Below are 15,675 nucleotides of genomic sequence, written 5' to 3' on the forward strand. Positions count from 1 at the left end.
AAAATCCCTCCTGGCCAGAGACTCCAAAATCCTTTTACCTGTAAAGGGTTAAGAAGCTCAGGTAACCTGGTTGACACCTGACCCAAAGGACCAATAAGGGGACAAGATACTTTCAAATCTTGGTGGGGGGAAGGCTTTTGTTTGTGCTCTTTGTTTTGGGGGTTGTTCGCTCTTGGGACTGAGAGGGACCAGACATCAATGCATGCTCTCCAAATCTTTCTGAACAAGTCTCTCATATTTCAAACTTGTAAGTAACAGCCAGGCAAGGCGTGTTAGTTTTATCTTTGTTTTCTCAACTTGTAAATGTTCCTTTTGCTGAGAGGGTTTTACCTCTGTTTGCCGTAACTTTGAATCTAAGGCTAGAGGGGGGTCCTCTGGGATCTTTAAATTTGATTACCCTGTAAAGTTATTTTCCATCCTGATTTTACAGAGATGATTTTTACCTTTCTTTCTTTAATTAAAAGCCTTCTTTTTAAGAACCTGATTGATTTTCCCTTGTTTTAAGATCCAAGGGGATTGATCTGGACTCACCAGGAATTGGTGGGGGGACACGGAAGGGGGGATGATTAATTCCTCCTTGTTTTAAGATCCAAGGGGTTTGGATCAGTGTTCACCAGGGAATTGGTGGAGGAGTCTCTCAAGGCTACCCAGGGAAGGGAATTAGCACATTGGGAGTGGTGGCAGCAAAAGCAGATCTAAGCTGGTAGAGAAGCTTAGAGGTTTTCATGCAGGTCCCTACATCTGTACCCTAAAGTTCAGAGTGGGGAAGGAACCTTGACAACCTGGCTGCAAGCGGCCCCCTGAATGCAACAGCCCTTTCCTCTTGGCACACTCATGTCCAACCTTGGGGTATAAGCCCAATCACACTCATGCCAGCCACCGTGGCTATGTCTCTGGGGCACGTGCTTCTTTGAGAGCCCCGTTGAAGCTCTAGTCCCTTTGGACACATGACTCCCTCCAATGGGCAGTGGCTGGTGTTGATATTTGTCCAGGGTGTACCATTGGACCCCCCCCCAAGGAGTCTGGCTGGGCAGTAGTGGATTATTCATTGGACTGATGGGGTCTATGCCCAGGGGCTCTGGCCAATTTGGGGCCCCCGTAAAAATGGACGCTCCCTCTCAGCAGATATCCTGGAGCCTTGGCAGAAGCACTGGGTGGGCTAGATTGGGGAAACCCCCACGCCCCAACACCTCTCCCAGGCAGAAGCGCCCGGTGGGGTGGAGAAGCCCCAACGCCCAGACCCCCACTGCAGCCCTGGGACTGGAGGGCTCTTGCTTCCTGCCAAGGCCTCAGGATTAGTGGTTAGAGCAGGGTAGGAGTGACTGAGGACATCTGAGTTCTAGCCCCAGATGTGGGAGGGCAGTGGAGTCTAGAGGGTTAGAAATGCTGGAGTGTTGGGAGCCAGGGCTCTAGGTTCTATCCCCAGCTCTGGCAGGGGAGTGGGGGCTAGTTTTAAAGCAATGGCTGTTTCTTAGGTGGTTTATTTGCCAAGACAGTGGTGGAATGATCATTTCTATTTATGGTTTGCAGCTTCTCCATCTCAGAGAGCAGGTGGAGGCGTAGTGTGTCGAAGACACAGAGTTAAGGGGAGTCAACTCAACACACAGGGCAGCACAGACTCACGGATGCTTTGCTGGGTAAACACATACCATCTGAGTCTCTCTCTGCACTGGGTTCTGCACTGCCCAGATTAGCTGAGATGATGGGCAGGAGCCCCTCATTGTGTCTGAAGGGGAATTTCTTTGCTAATCCTATCAAGATGCCACAGAGATTTGCTATTACCAAGGCAAACCAGTGGGACTCCCTGGCACTGGGTTTTAGTGGCAGGAGTTACGTATGGTTCTTCTGTAGTGCATCAGAGATAAAGAGATGGACTTCCTGCCAGACAAAAGAGATTTATTCGTTGGGCTTTCAGTTGGCCATGTAGACTAGGCATGATGAGCCAACGCAATGGGAGGGCCATCTACATGGAAAGGAGCACCCATAAAAAAAAACAATACCGGCTGTATGCAAAGACACCAGGCTTTGGGGGATAGAAGCAGAAGGCAAAGAGACACCATTTTATTCTGCATCAAGAGGTCAACCAGGGATCTCAACCAGGGTTGGCCGAAAGGCTGGGAACATTAGGGGTGAGAGAAACTTTTTTAGGCGGGATCGCAGCCTTGTAAGTGAAATCTCTAGGCAGAGAGTTGTGATTTTGCTTTCTCTATGACCCTTTTGTTCCCATTACCCTCCCTCACTGGCTCTTCCATCACGCCCCTTGGATAACAAACATATGCATGTTTTCACTATAAACACATCTCAGCGCTGTGATGTTGAGTTGAACCATACCAACAGGTGTGGGCACTCTTGGAGGGGATGGAGGGTAAGAAGATGACTCACAGTCCTTGGTACCCCCAAAACTGTCACACTTGGGTTACTCCACTAATCCCCAGTGTCAGAGAGTCCCATGGGTTAAGCCTAATAATACCCAGTGGCAGGGAGTCCCATGGGTTAAGCCTGATAATACCCAGGGGCAGGGAGTCCCACAAGTTAATCCCAATAGCACCGAGTGCGGTCTATAACAGGGTGGCTGTCCCTTATGGGGAAATGGGCTTTAGTCGACCTGAGGGGAGAGACAGACCTTGAACTGTGAGCCATACTCCCTACATATGGAGATAGAAACATTAAACTAGGCTCAGGGTCCAGAAGGCCAATGTGTGTCTGGAGGAAATAAATTGGACCCCAGAAGAGGAATGTGTTTTTTTCCCTATTGATATTAATACAAGGGGAACTAAGGCCGGGTACTGCAGCACAACATCTGATCTCAAGGAGGCGCTCAGGAGGCAGGCACCCAGTTAGAGCATCCTCTGGATTGACACCACTCTTGCTCAGTAGCAGGGAGACCCTTAGGTTGATTATGTTTGTGTCCGCTGGCAGGGAGTCCCACAGGTTAACCCTAATGAGATCAAATTTCTGTGGCTTCTTATATTCAGAGATTCCAAGGTAAGAAAGGACCATTGGGACCATATAGGAAGACTGACTTCCATATAACACAGGCCAGAGAACTTCCCCAAACTAATTCCTACAGCAGATCTTTCAGAAAAATGCCCATCCTTGATTATAAATAGCCAGTGATGGCGAATCCACCACAAACCTCAGTCAATGGTCCCAACGGTAAATTCCCCTCGCTGTTAAAGATAAGCACTTTATTTCCTGCCTGAATTTGTCTAACATCAGCCTCAAGTTACTGGGTCATGTTAGACCTTCCTCAGCTAGATTGATGAACCCATGGTCAAATATTTGCTCTGCATGGAAGTACTGTCAGATGGGTATCAGGTCCCTGCTTAACTTTCTCTTTGTTAAGCTACAGAGATGGACTCCTGGAGTCTCTCAGTCTAAGACTGTCCACACTGGGGGCAATGTATAGAACTCCACATCTCAGTCCAAAGGGAATTAAAACACTCCCCTTCTGGGAGACAATTTATTAGGCCAGTGGCAGGGTGGATGAGGCCCTGAGACCCCCTGCTGGAGGCCTCACGGCCCTGCCACATCCTGACCCATAAAAGGGCAGTGGAGAGGGTCCTCCAAGCTGCCTAGAGTGGCTGTTTGGGACACAGCGAATCAGAGAGGCTGCAGGGAGCAGCCAATCCAGGTCCAGCAGGCCCATATAAAAGGTACTGAGTGCAGCTCTTTGCTGGAGCTGGAGGAGTGTGGATAGTGTGGCTGAGCTATAGGATCTTGGACAGGGAATTGTAGCAGTGGCACAGGTTATTTAAAGGGACAAGGCAGGTGGCTGATACCTATAGGGTCCCTAGGCTGGGATCCAGAGTAGTGAGTGGGCCTGGATCCCACTAGCCACTGGGAAACTGGCCTGGACTTTTGATGCACCCCAGAAGGGGGAACTGAACTCTTTTAGTGGTCCAGCAGGAGAGCTGGGGCCAGAAAGGCCCAGAGAGGGCGAAGACATCACCTCCTGGGAGGGAGCCCTAGGGCACTACTTCATACCAGAGCAGGGACAATTTGAGAGAGCCCAGAAGGGGCTGGGAGCCAGTTTGAACCGGGGTGCTGTGATGGATTGAAGAGGGAGTCCAAGGAGAGAGCTGCAGATACAGAGGGCACTGCGACAGGCCCCTGTTGGACTGTACCCTGGACAAAGTTTGGTTTGTATTTCACATACACACTGTGTGTGACTTGTCCGGAGGGCTCAGTTGCTGAGGACTCACCACCAGGCTCTGCCACGGGGGGGTGGGGGTGCTGGTGATAGGCCAGTGCCACCCCATGAGAAGGCCTGACACGCATCGATCCTCCAGGCACCAATGAATGACTCTAGCAGCGGGATGCTATACTGCTAAAGTGAGGCTTGGAGAACACCGCATGCAAGTGCAGAGAGCTGCATTGGGTATATACCCTGAAAAATCTGGGGTGTCTTTACTAACCTTTGCTCGGCCTCTCAGTCCACATGGCTGCTTAGAGCTGGACTAGCTGTCCAGGCAATGTCCCTACCCTATGTGCTCTTAGAACGGGGTCTGTGGGTCAGGACTCCTGGGTTGTATCCTCTGCTCTGGGAGTGGGGTGGAGTCTAGTGGTTTGAGCGGGGGGGCGTGGCTGGGTGTCAAGAAAGGAGAAGTGAGGATTCCTGTTTCACTGACGTGTTCTTGGTAAGTCCCTTGGTGAAGGAATTCATGGAACCACCGCCACTTCTTTTTCTAGCTTAAAACTCTCAGTAACTCGAAGCTCTCCCCAGTGTGTCCGTTACACAGACCCTGGCCATGGAGCTGGGACCCAGAGACCCCTGACGGGAACCCAACGCTACTGGGAAAACAGACGGTATGCGACAAGAAGGGTGAACTGTGAGGGGGTGGGGTCTAGTTGTCAACCCCAGGGGATCTGCAAGTCAGGAGTCCTGGGTTCTTTACCTGGCTTTGGGAGGGGAGTGGGGTCTAGTGGTTAGAGCAGGGGAAGGGGTCAGTAGCCTGATCTCCTGGGTTCTATTCTGTTTATAAGGTGGATTGTCTTTGGCTGGGTGGTGGCTGCTCTTCCACTGCTGAGGCATGAGGGTCCCTGTATCTCTGTCTGCCCCCCTTTCTCCAACATCTTTCAGTGTCTCCCTCCTACACCAAGGATCTTCCCTGCCCTGACACTGCTATCGATCCCCGTGCCAGTGCAGGAGCCATCTCTGGCCACCCCCAGGTGGGTGGGAGGGGAAATCTATTCACAGCTGCGAGTTTTCTTCTTTGTCATTATCCTGCCCACGTGGGGCTGGACCTGCAGGTGCTGGGGCTGAAGATGAGGAGCACGGTGACCAGCCATTGGTTCCTCCACCTGGTTCTTAGCTCCCTGTTCTCCTTCTATTGTATACCGGTGTTTGCTGCTGTTCCGCTGGACCCAGCACCCCCTAGAGGGGAAAGGGCCCGTGTCCTTTCCCCACCTCCCTGAGTCAGTCAAGCAGCCAGATCAGAGCCACATCGTTTTCTCTGCATGGTTCTGTGTTTAACCCTTTAGACTATTTTCCCCTTCTCTGCTCTTCCCACTTGCACTATTTTCCTTTCCCCTCTCCACCTGCCATCCTGTATTGTAGCAGTGAGTTCCAGCAGTGAGGAAGGGTGCTGCAGAGTGAACACTGGCTACAAGGGGGCACTCGAGTAGCAGGCACCATGTTACAAAGCCCCATGGGTAAATGCAACTCATGTCCAGTAGTGGGGGATCCTCTGGGTTAATGCCACTTGTGTCCAGTGGCAGGGGGTCCCGTGGATTAGCCACACCAAGGAACAGATCTTGCGATCAGTCATCTGCTTCATTGAGGGAAAAACATCTATTTGCCCTTGGACTTTTCTTTTCCGGAGTTGCACACTGGCAAAACGATTGCGTTTGCCACACCTTGGGCATTCGTGCCCACGCGCAGGATGATTCCATTTGGCTACAACGGCATTTATAACAACCCTTCCTTGCCTCTGGCTTCTCTTGTTTTCACGGCTCTTGATGGCAGCCTTTTTTAGCAGCAGGACCGTGACCGCAGATCTGGGTGCTTATGAAAGGCGGATTTACACTGCAACCTACGCACGTGGTTTTCTGGCTCACCCGGCCTTTTCGATTGTCTTGCTGTGGTTTCAGCTGCCTGCTGTACAGCCCCCCAGCTCATTCGAGGAGTTCAATTTGTCTCTGTCACTGTCCTAGCTCACGCCGAGCCTGACACCATGCCACACACAGTCCTTAATGTGGGAGTCCCACACGTCTCCACATTCACAAGATCACGCTGCCAGTTGTAGACAGATGTCGGACTGATTTATACTTTCCCCGTCTGGCTGAGTACCAGTGCAAAATTCCTGCCTTTCGACCATGAACGCTTCTCCACCCTGCACAGCGTGCCCCCCACTCATTCCTTAAGACTTGTATATTTTTCTCTGCATTATCAAATTGAAACCTGTTCAATTTCCTCTTCCAGCCTGCCACCTGGGAAACCAAGCTGTTTGCAGCCGTTCATCTCTTTGTCTGCACACTGCCACGCTCAAATCACGGTTTCCGCTTTCTCCGGCTCGCTGAGGTTCAACAAGGACAAGTGCAGAGTCCTGCACTTAAGGATGGAAGAATCCCATGCAGTGCTACAGGCTGGGGACCAACTGGCTAAGCAGCAGTTCGGAAGAAAAGGACCTGGGGATTACAGTGGACGAGAAGCTGGATATGAGTCAGCAGTGTGCCCTTGTTGCCAAGAAGGCTAATGGCATATTGGGCTGTATTAGTAGGAGCATTGCCTGCAGATCAAGAGAAGTGATTACTCCCCTCTATTTGGCACTGGTGAGGCCACACCTGGAGTACTGTGTCCAGTTTTGGGTGCCCCCTCTACAGAAAGGATGTGGACAAATTGGAGAGAGTCGAGCGGAGGGCAACGAAAATGATTAGGGGGCTGGGCCACATGACTTACAAGGAGAAGTTGAGAGAACTGGGGTTATTTAGTCTGGGGAAGAGTGAGGGGGGATTTGATATCAGCTTTCAACTACCTGAAGAGGGGTTCCAAAGAAGATGGAGCTCGGCTGTGCTCAGTGGTGGCAGATGACAGAACAAAGAGCAATGGTCTCAAGTTGCAGTGGGGTAGGTCTAGGTTAGATATTAGGAAACACTATTTCACTAGGAGGGTTGAGAAGCACTGGACTGGGTTACCTAGGGAGGTGGTGGTATCTGCATCCTTAGAGGTTTTTAAGGCGCAGCTTGACAAAGCCCTGGCTGGGATGATTTATAGTTGATGTTGGTCCTGCTTTGAACAGAGGGTTGGAATAGATGACTTCCTGAGGTCTCTTCCAACCCTGATATTCTATGATTCTCTCCATATTGCCATCCCTAAATGTTCAAAAATCCTGAGTTGGGCTCCCCAAAAATCACAAAATCATGTAAACATACTCGATTTGGGGTTTATTTATTTACCTTCTGCTTTTTGAGCCTTTATGGGGCACTGGGGTCACATTTGGAAACTTTCTCCACCACCACGAGAGTTAGAAACTTCCTATTTCTTTAAAGAGGGAAGGCTGAAATTCTCACAGATGCATTGACGCCAGGAGCTTGGGTTTTAAGAAAACCATACTGATTATGTGACCCATGACAAAACCATGAGAGTTGGCAACACTATATTTTTTTTCAAATGCTGACATTGCTGGAGACGTTAGCTGGCCAGTCCTTGTTTGTTCGCCTCTTTCCTTACTTTTCATTTCATTCTGACACCACAGCAACAACTGTTGCCAAATAGCTATTATAAGAAAAGCTGCCATCCCGTCCAGCCCGCATCTGCATGGTCATGACATGCTTTGTTATTGTTGGCTCTAGTTTACACACACACACACACACACACACACACACACACACACACACACACGCCAACCAGTATTGATCTGGTAATGTGGCTGGCCCTTTGGGGATCAGAAGAACATTTTGTACAGTGAATAGAGTTTTAAGTAACTTCTCACTTTACTGGACCTATTTGCTGATTGGGAGCCTAGATTGGAATGCAATAAAGGGGGCTGTGTGATTTCTTTCTTTTTTTCTTGGCTTCTTGAAAACTAGTGTGGAGGATCAGGAGCACAGCTTCTGACTGGTTGGTGATTCTAACTACTGTATTAACCACCAGTTTTCGGATAAACTGCTCTTCTGTTTGCAGACTGCCCTGACCTTGGCATTTTCAGTATGGGCTGCCCTCTGCACCTCTGGTCACAGGTCACAGTAACTGTGAAGATCTCACTTGCAAGCTCCAGCCAAGTTACAAAACCTTGGGCAAGGCTCGGGGCCGGCAGATCCAAAAGATGATAAAGACTAAAAAAGATCAACCCGGTTTCTTCATCACCGACAACTTTTAACGCAGGGCTGCCTGGTATTTCTAACAGTTCTTGGGCAGTTCTGAGCTCAGGGTCTGCAGCACCTGGTTGCAAGCGTCCCCTGAATCCAACAGCCCTTTCCTCTCTGCACACTCACGTCCAACTCCGGAGCAACAGCCCAGCCACGCTCATGCCAGGCACTGTGGACACATCTCTGGGGCATGTGCATCTTTGGGGGCCCCACTGAAGCTCTAGTCCCTTTGGACACACAACTCCCTCCAGTGGGCAGCGGGTGGCATTGATATTAGCCCAGGGGGTACTGCTGGACTCCACATTTCAGTTCATCCCCGTCCCCGCGTACCCAACCGGTCTAAGGAGCCTGTCTGGGCAGTAGCGCATTATCCAGTGGACCAAGGGGGCCCGTGCTCAGGGGCTGAGGCCAATTGGGGACCCCTAGAAAATTGGATGTCCCACCCCAGCGGAATCCCAGAGACCTGGCAGAAGCACTGGATAGGGTGGCGAAAGCCCCAACGCCCAGACCCTCAATGCAGGGTTGGGACTGGAGGGCTCTTGCCCCCTGCCAAGACCTCAGGGTTAGTGGTCAGAGCAGGGGAGGGTTGATTCGGGACATCTGGGTTTGAGCCCCAGATGTGGGAGGGGAGTGGGGTCTAGTGGGTTAGAGAAACTGGGGGGCTGGGAGCCAGAGCTCCTGGGTTCTGGCTCTGGCAGGGGAGTGGGGGCTAGTTTTAAAGCAATGGCTGTTTCTTAGGTGGTTTCTTTGCTAAGACAGTGTCCGAATGATCATTGCCATTTATGGTTTGCAGCTTCTCCAGCTCAGAGATCAGGCGGAGGCGGAGCATGTAGAAGACACAGAGTTAAGGGGAGTGACCTCAACACACAGGACAGCACAGACTCACGGACACTTTGCTGTGGAAACACATACCATTTGAGTCTCTCTGCGCTGCCCAGGTGAGTCAAAACAATGGGCAGAGGCCTCTCCTTGGGTCTGAAGGGGAATTTCTTTGCTAAACCTATCTAGAAGCCACAGACATTTGCTATTACCAAGGCAAACCAGTGGGACTCCATGTTACTGGGTATTAGTGGGATTAGCCTGTGGGATTACCTGCCACTGGGTATTAATGGGGTTAACTTAATAGACAGAGTTAGTAGGCTAGAACTGTGACCTGGGTGAATTTTTCTCCCTTGTCTCATGTTAATCAGAGGAGGTGTTCTCCATTTACAAATCTCTAAGCCACAGGACCCCATGTCCCTCCCAGAGCCCAGGAGTTCTGCCTTCCCACCCCTGATCAATCCCTTCCCACTCCCAAAACTGGGGAAAACCCAGGGGTCCTGGCTCCCACACCCCCTTCCCTAACCTTTAGGCCATTCTGCAGAGTACAGAGGTCGCCAGTCTAACAAGTCTGGGAGGGGCGCATTCTGTGACAGAGGCAATAGCCCAGAGGTCCCTGGTGCAGAGCTGCAGCAAGGCTGTGGGGTAGAGAATCAGCTCAGTGCATTGAGGCTTCCTGTGTTACAATGAGGTGAGAAGGACCCTGCACGCTCTCACGAGTCAGAGTGTAGCAGCAGTTCCTGTGACAGGCAGATGAGCACAAGGTGGGTGGGGGTGGAGTGGCTTTTTCTACCTTGTAGCAGTGAGTTCCACAGGCATCCGCTCCAGCATGCTAGGAGCCAACAGCACTGATCCCACCTCCCTTAGCCAGGCAGTCCTAGGCCCTGAAGCCAGATCCGAGTCAGTGCCTCCTAGTGGGGAAAGGCCCCGTGTCCCATTCCCTGCCCCATTGACCCAACCGTCCCTCCAGGTCACAGCCAAAGTGATGTTCTCTGCATAGCTGTAATTTGCTCTATTAGACAACTGTCCCCCTTCCCCACTTGCCACACGTCTGCTATCCCGCTTTCCCTCCCCTGCTGACCATAGCTCTATCTTGTAGCAGTGAGTTCCTCTGGTCATGGCCCTTTGCTGAGAATACCCAGCCTGGACATTCTGGAGGACCAGAGAGGTCCCCTCTGCTATTTCCCCTTCCTCCTTTTCCCCTCCTCCATTATACCTTCAACCCCTCTTCTGTCTCTCCCCAGGGCACCATGGACCGAGGCAACATGACCCTCTCACCCATAACCTGGACAAACTCCAGCCAGCCCCCAGCATCTATGAAGAGCACTAACCTGGCCATTGCTGTGTTGCTCTTTGCCACCTTCCTAGTGGGTGTGGTGGGGAACGGGCTGTACCTGTGGGTGCTGGGGCTGAAGATGAGGAGGACGGTGACCACCCTCTGGTTTCTCCATTTGGTGTTCTGTTCTCTCCTCTTTACCCTGATGCTCCCTTTCTTCACTGTCCATGTTCTCCTTGGTTTCCACTGGGTCTTTGGCACTGCCATGTGCAAGGTCCTCAGTGCCTGCACTCACCTGGGCATGTTCTCCTCTGTCTTCCTCCTTGCCCTCATCAGCCTGGACCGCTACACCCTCACCTGCCGCCCCGTCTGGTCCCGGCAACACCGCACCATGTCCTGGGTCAGGAAGCTGGTCATGGGTGTGTGGCTGGCCTCCTTCACCCTTAGTGCTCCCTACCTGTTTTTCCAGGAGACCTGGGAGGTGGAGGGAGACAGGGTCATTTGCACCATTTATTACATCCTCTCCAGAGACCAGGACAGAGCTGAGGTGCAGGCCTGGAGGGTACACACGTACGTTGTGCTGTGCGTGGTCCGGTTCCTGCTGGGCTTCCTGCTGCCCTTCTGCATCATTGCAGTATGCTACGGCCGGATGGGGCTGGAGATGAAAGAGAAGGGGCTGGCACGGAGCAGCAAGCCCTTCAAAGTCATGGTGGCCGCGGTGGTGTCATTCTTCTTTGGCTGGCTGCCCTACCACCTCTACCAGAGCTTGACGCTCATCAGAGATGTGCCACAGTCATTGACTGATGCCTTCCTGCTCATTAGCATTATCACGTTCTGCTTCAACGTCTGCTTCACTCCAGTCCTCTACCTCTTTGTGGGGCAGACGTTCCATCAGGTGCTCAGGACGTCCCTCTTCGCTCAGGTCAAAGCGGCTTTTCATGAGGATCTCGATAGTGATGTGTCTGGACCAGATTCTAGAGGGAGAACAGGCGAGAAACTAACTGCATGGAAGTAGAGAAAAACTTGAACTCCTGCAAAATCTAGATACCTGTTACTTTTAAACTGATTGGGTTCTAGGTATCTCAATATGTCCTTACTGCATAGAATTTCTTTGGGTCTAGATTCACAGCTGGCTCTAGATTCTCATGTGTTCTATGTCTCTTGGCATATTATAATTAAGACTCCAAGTCTGTCACAGAGGTCACAGATTCTGTGACTTTTTGTGACCTCTGACTTCTGCAGTGGCCAGTGCTGGCTCAGGGTTGCCTGAGCCGGGCATACCCAGGGCCAGCAGCAGCAGTTTGGGTGTGTGGGAGAGGGCTCAGGACTAGGGGAAGGAGTAGGAGGTGGGGGGGTACTTCTTTCGGGATGGGGCCTTCCTGGCTCCCACTGGCACGGCCCTGCAGCTCCTAGTCGGAGGAGAGGCCAGGGGGCTCTGCGTGCTGCCTGCACCTGCAGGCTCCACCCCTGGAGCTCCCACTGGCTGTGGTTCCTGGCCAATGGGAGCTGTGCAGCCATGGATTGTGGTGGGAGCAGTGTGCAGAGCCCACTAACCCCTCCTCCATCTAGGAGCTGCAGAGACATGCAGAGCCAGGTAGGGAGCCCCTGCCAGACCTGCCTCTCCCCCAGCACCAGCAGGGGTCCCAGGCCACGCGCTGCAGCCCACCCCAGCACCAGTGGGATGCGGGCCACCTCCTGCAGCACCTCCAGAACACCCCCCCAAGAGCACCCGTGGCCTCCTGACCAAGCTTTAGTTAAGGGTATATAGTAAAAGTCCTGGACAGGTCATAGGCCATGAATTTTCGTTTACTGTCTGTGACCTGTCCATGACTTTTACTAAAAATACCCATGACTAAAACATAGCCTTAATTATAACCCCCTAGGGTCCAGAGGGTTCTAGATTCCTGTTTGGTTCTAGAACTCTATAGCTGTCATGGGTATAAATAGTGTAAAACTCCATATGATCCCATGAGTTTTATACTAGGCTGACTCTGGAACTGCGTGTAGTTTTAGATGTCAAAATGCTTTTCAACTGAATTAAAGTCCATGCATTCTAAATCTATCGCTGTTGATAGACCCTCATGGATTCCAAGTTTCTTAAAGCCTGGTAGGGTCCCTTGGGCTCTAGATTCCTGGGTAGTTCCAGAATCTTGCACTTGGGGTATGGATTTTATACCCAGTGGTATTTCACAGGTTCTAGAATCCTAGCATTCTAGAACCTCCTGGGTTTCACCACTCTCAAACTTTAAAAACCAGTCTCTTCTAGAACCTTGTTCACCTGAAACACCTGGTGTTAAAACTGACTTCATGATGGGGTAACCACCCCTCCCCAAATGGAATAACCAAAAATCACTAGTTACTTTGGGGCATGGAGAAAATGGGTCAGATTGTGAGTGGATGTAAATTAACGTGTCTCAGTTGAGCTTATTTCAGGACTCCTGAATTCTATCTCCAGTTCAGGGAGGTGAGTGGGGTTTGGTGGGTTAAAGCATCATAAATTAGGAATGGCTCATCTGATAGACTCGTGTTCAGTGGCACGGAGTCCCCTAGGTTGATGCCGCTTGTCTTTGGTGGCAGGGAGTCCCACAGGTTAACCCCACTCATATCCAGTGGCAGGGAGCTCCACAGGTTAAAGCTAAGTATATCAATTGTCTGTGGCTTCTTATATTCAGAGATTCTAAGGTCAGAATTGACCGTTGTAACCATATAGTCTGACTTCCATATAACACAGGCCAGAGCACTTCCCAAAACTAATGCCTACAGCAGATCTTTCAGAAAAATGCCCATCCTTGATTATAAATAGCCAGTGATGGCGAATCCACCGCAAACCTCAGTCAATGGTCCCAATGGTGAATTCCCCTCGCTATTAAAGACAAGCACCTTATTTCCTGCCTGAATTTGTCTAACGTCAGCCTCCAGCTACTGGGTCATGTTAGACCTTCCTCTGCTACATTGATGAGCCCACGGTCAAATATTTGCTCCACATGGAAGTACTGACAGATGGGTATCAGGTCCCTGCTTAACTTTCTCTTTGTTAAGCTACAGAAATGGAGCTCGGAAGTCTCTGTCTAAGACTGTCCACACTGGGGGCAGTGTATAGAACTCCACATCTCAGTCCAAAGGGAATTAAAACACTCCTCTTCTGGGTGCCAATTTATTCGGCCTGTGGAGGGGTGTATGAGGCCCCCTGCTGGAGGCCTCGTGGCCCTGCCACATCCTGACCCATAAAAGGGCAGTGTGGTTTGCCTGGCTGAGCTACAGGATCTTGGACAGAGCAGTGCTTGCAGAGACCCGGGGGAGCGAGAAGGAGCTCTGGGATGGCTGCTGAGACTTAACCAGGACAAGCCCCTGAGGTGTGGGTAAAGAACATGCTGGAGAAGTGGCCCAGGGAATTGTAGCAGTGACACAGTTTATTTAAAAGCACAAGGCAGATGGCTGATATCTATGGGGTCCCTAGGCTGGGATCCAGAATAGTGAGTGGGCCTGGATCCCTCCACCCACTAGCCACTCGGAAAGAGGCCTGGACTTTTGATGCACCCTAGAAGGGGGAACTGAACTCTTTTAGTGGCCCAGCAGGAGAGCTGGGGCCAGAAAGGCCCAGAGAGGGTGAAGACATCACTTCCTGGGAGGGAGCCCTGGGGCACTACTTCATACCAGAGCAGAGACCATTTGAGAGAGCCCAGAAGGGGCTGGGAGCCAGTTTGAACCAGGGTGCTGTGATGGATTGAGGAGCAGGTCCAAGGACAGAGCTGCAGATCGACATGCCAGAGGGCACTGCGACAGGCCCCTGTTGGACTGTACCCTGGACAAAGTTTGGTTTGTATTTCACGTACAGACTGTGTGTGACTTGTCCGGAGGGCTCAGTTGCTGAGGAGTCACCACCAGGCTCTGCCACAGTGGGGCGCTGGTGATAGGACCTGACATGCATCGGTCCTCCAGACAGCAGTGAAACACTCTAGCAGCATAGTGTCCCGATGCTGAAGTGAGGCGTGGAGGACACCGCGTGCAGGTGCAGAGCGCTGCATTGGGTATGTACCCAAAAGATCTGGGGTGGCTTTACTAACCTATGCTGGGCCTCTCAGTCCACATGGCCGCTTACACCCGGGCTAGCTGTCGAGGCAGCGTCCGTACCCTCTGTGCTCCTGTAAGCTGTGTAAGACAGGTTTTCCAATCTTTTGATCCTTCTCTTGGCTCTTCTCTGACCCCTCCCTGATTGATCACCATCCCCTTGGGACTGTGGGCACTGGAACTGGACACAGGATGCTGGCTGATCTAGTGGTCTGGAGCCTAGCAGCGGGATCTGGGGGTCAGGACACCTGGGTTCTAGCTGAGTTTGGGGGGGGGGGGCATGGCCTCTAGTAGGGTAGAGCAAAGAGTCCTGGGGGCCAAGACTCTTGGGTTGTATCCCCAGCTCTGGAAGTGAGGTAGAGTTTGCTGGTTTGAGCGGTGGGGTGGCTGGGCTTTGAGAAAAGAGAAGTGAGGATTCCTGTTTTAGCTACATGTTCTTGGTAAGTCCCTTGGTAAAGGAATTCGTGGAAATGGGGCCACTTCCTTTTCTAGCTTAAAACCCTCAGTAGCTCTGAGTTCTCCTTGGCGTGTCTGTTACACCGAACCTGGCCACTGAGCTGGGACCTATAGACCCCCGACGGGAACCCGACACTACTGGAAAAACAGACCCCCCCCCCAACTGCACGGTATGCAACAACAGGGGTAAACTGGGAGGGGGGTCTATTTGGCAAGCCCAGGGGATCTGAAAGTGAGGAGACCTGTGTTCTTTTCCTGGCTATGGGAGGGGAGTTTGGTCTAGTGGTTAGAATGGGGGGAGGGGCTGGTAGCCTGATCTCCTGGGTTCTATTCTGTTTATAAGGTGGATTGTCTTTGGCTGGGTGGTGAAGGAGATGCTGTTCTTCCACTGCTGAGGCATGAGGGTCCCTGTATCTCTGTCTGCCCCCCCTTTCTCCAACCTCTTTTGGACCCTCTCTCCTACGCCAAGGGTCTCCCCTACCCTGACACTGTTATCGACCAGCGCAGGAGCCATCTCTGGCCACTCCCATGTGGGTGAGAGGGGAAATCCGTTCACAGCTGCGAGTTTTCTTCTTTGCCATTATCCTGCCGTGGGGGGCTGAACCTTCGGGTGCTGGAGCTGAAGATGAGGAGCACAGTGACCAGCCAGTGGTTCCTCTACGTGGTTCTCAGGCCCCTGTTCTCCTCCTATTGTATACTGGTGTTTGCTGCAGTTCCGCTGGATCCAGTGCCCCTTAGAGGGGGAA

General features: G+C 51.7%; 1 pseudogene; it reads left to right on the plus strand.

The window, feature by feature from the left end:
* Positions 1-1,503: 1,503 nt before the first annotated feature.
* On the plus strand, positions 1,504-11,420 carry LOC112113338 (annotated as a pseudogene).
* Positions 11,421-15,675: the final 4,255 nt, after the last annotated feature.

This window comes from Terrapene carolina, unplaced genomic scaffold (genome assembly GCF_002925995.2).
Source record: "Terrapene carolina triunguis isolate 2854851 unplaced genomic scaffold, T_m_triunguis-2.0 Scaffold771, whole genome shotgun sequence".
Lineage (NCBI taxonomy): Eukaryota > Metazoa > Chordata > Testudines > Emydidae > Terrapene > Terrapene triunguis.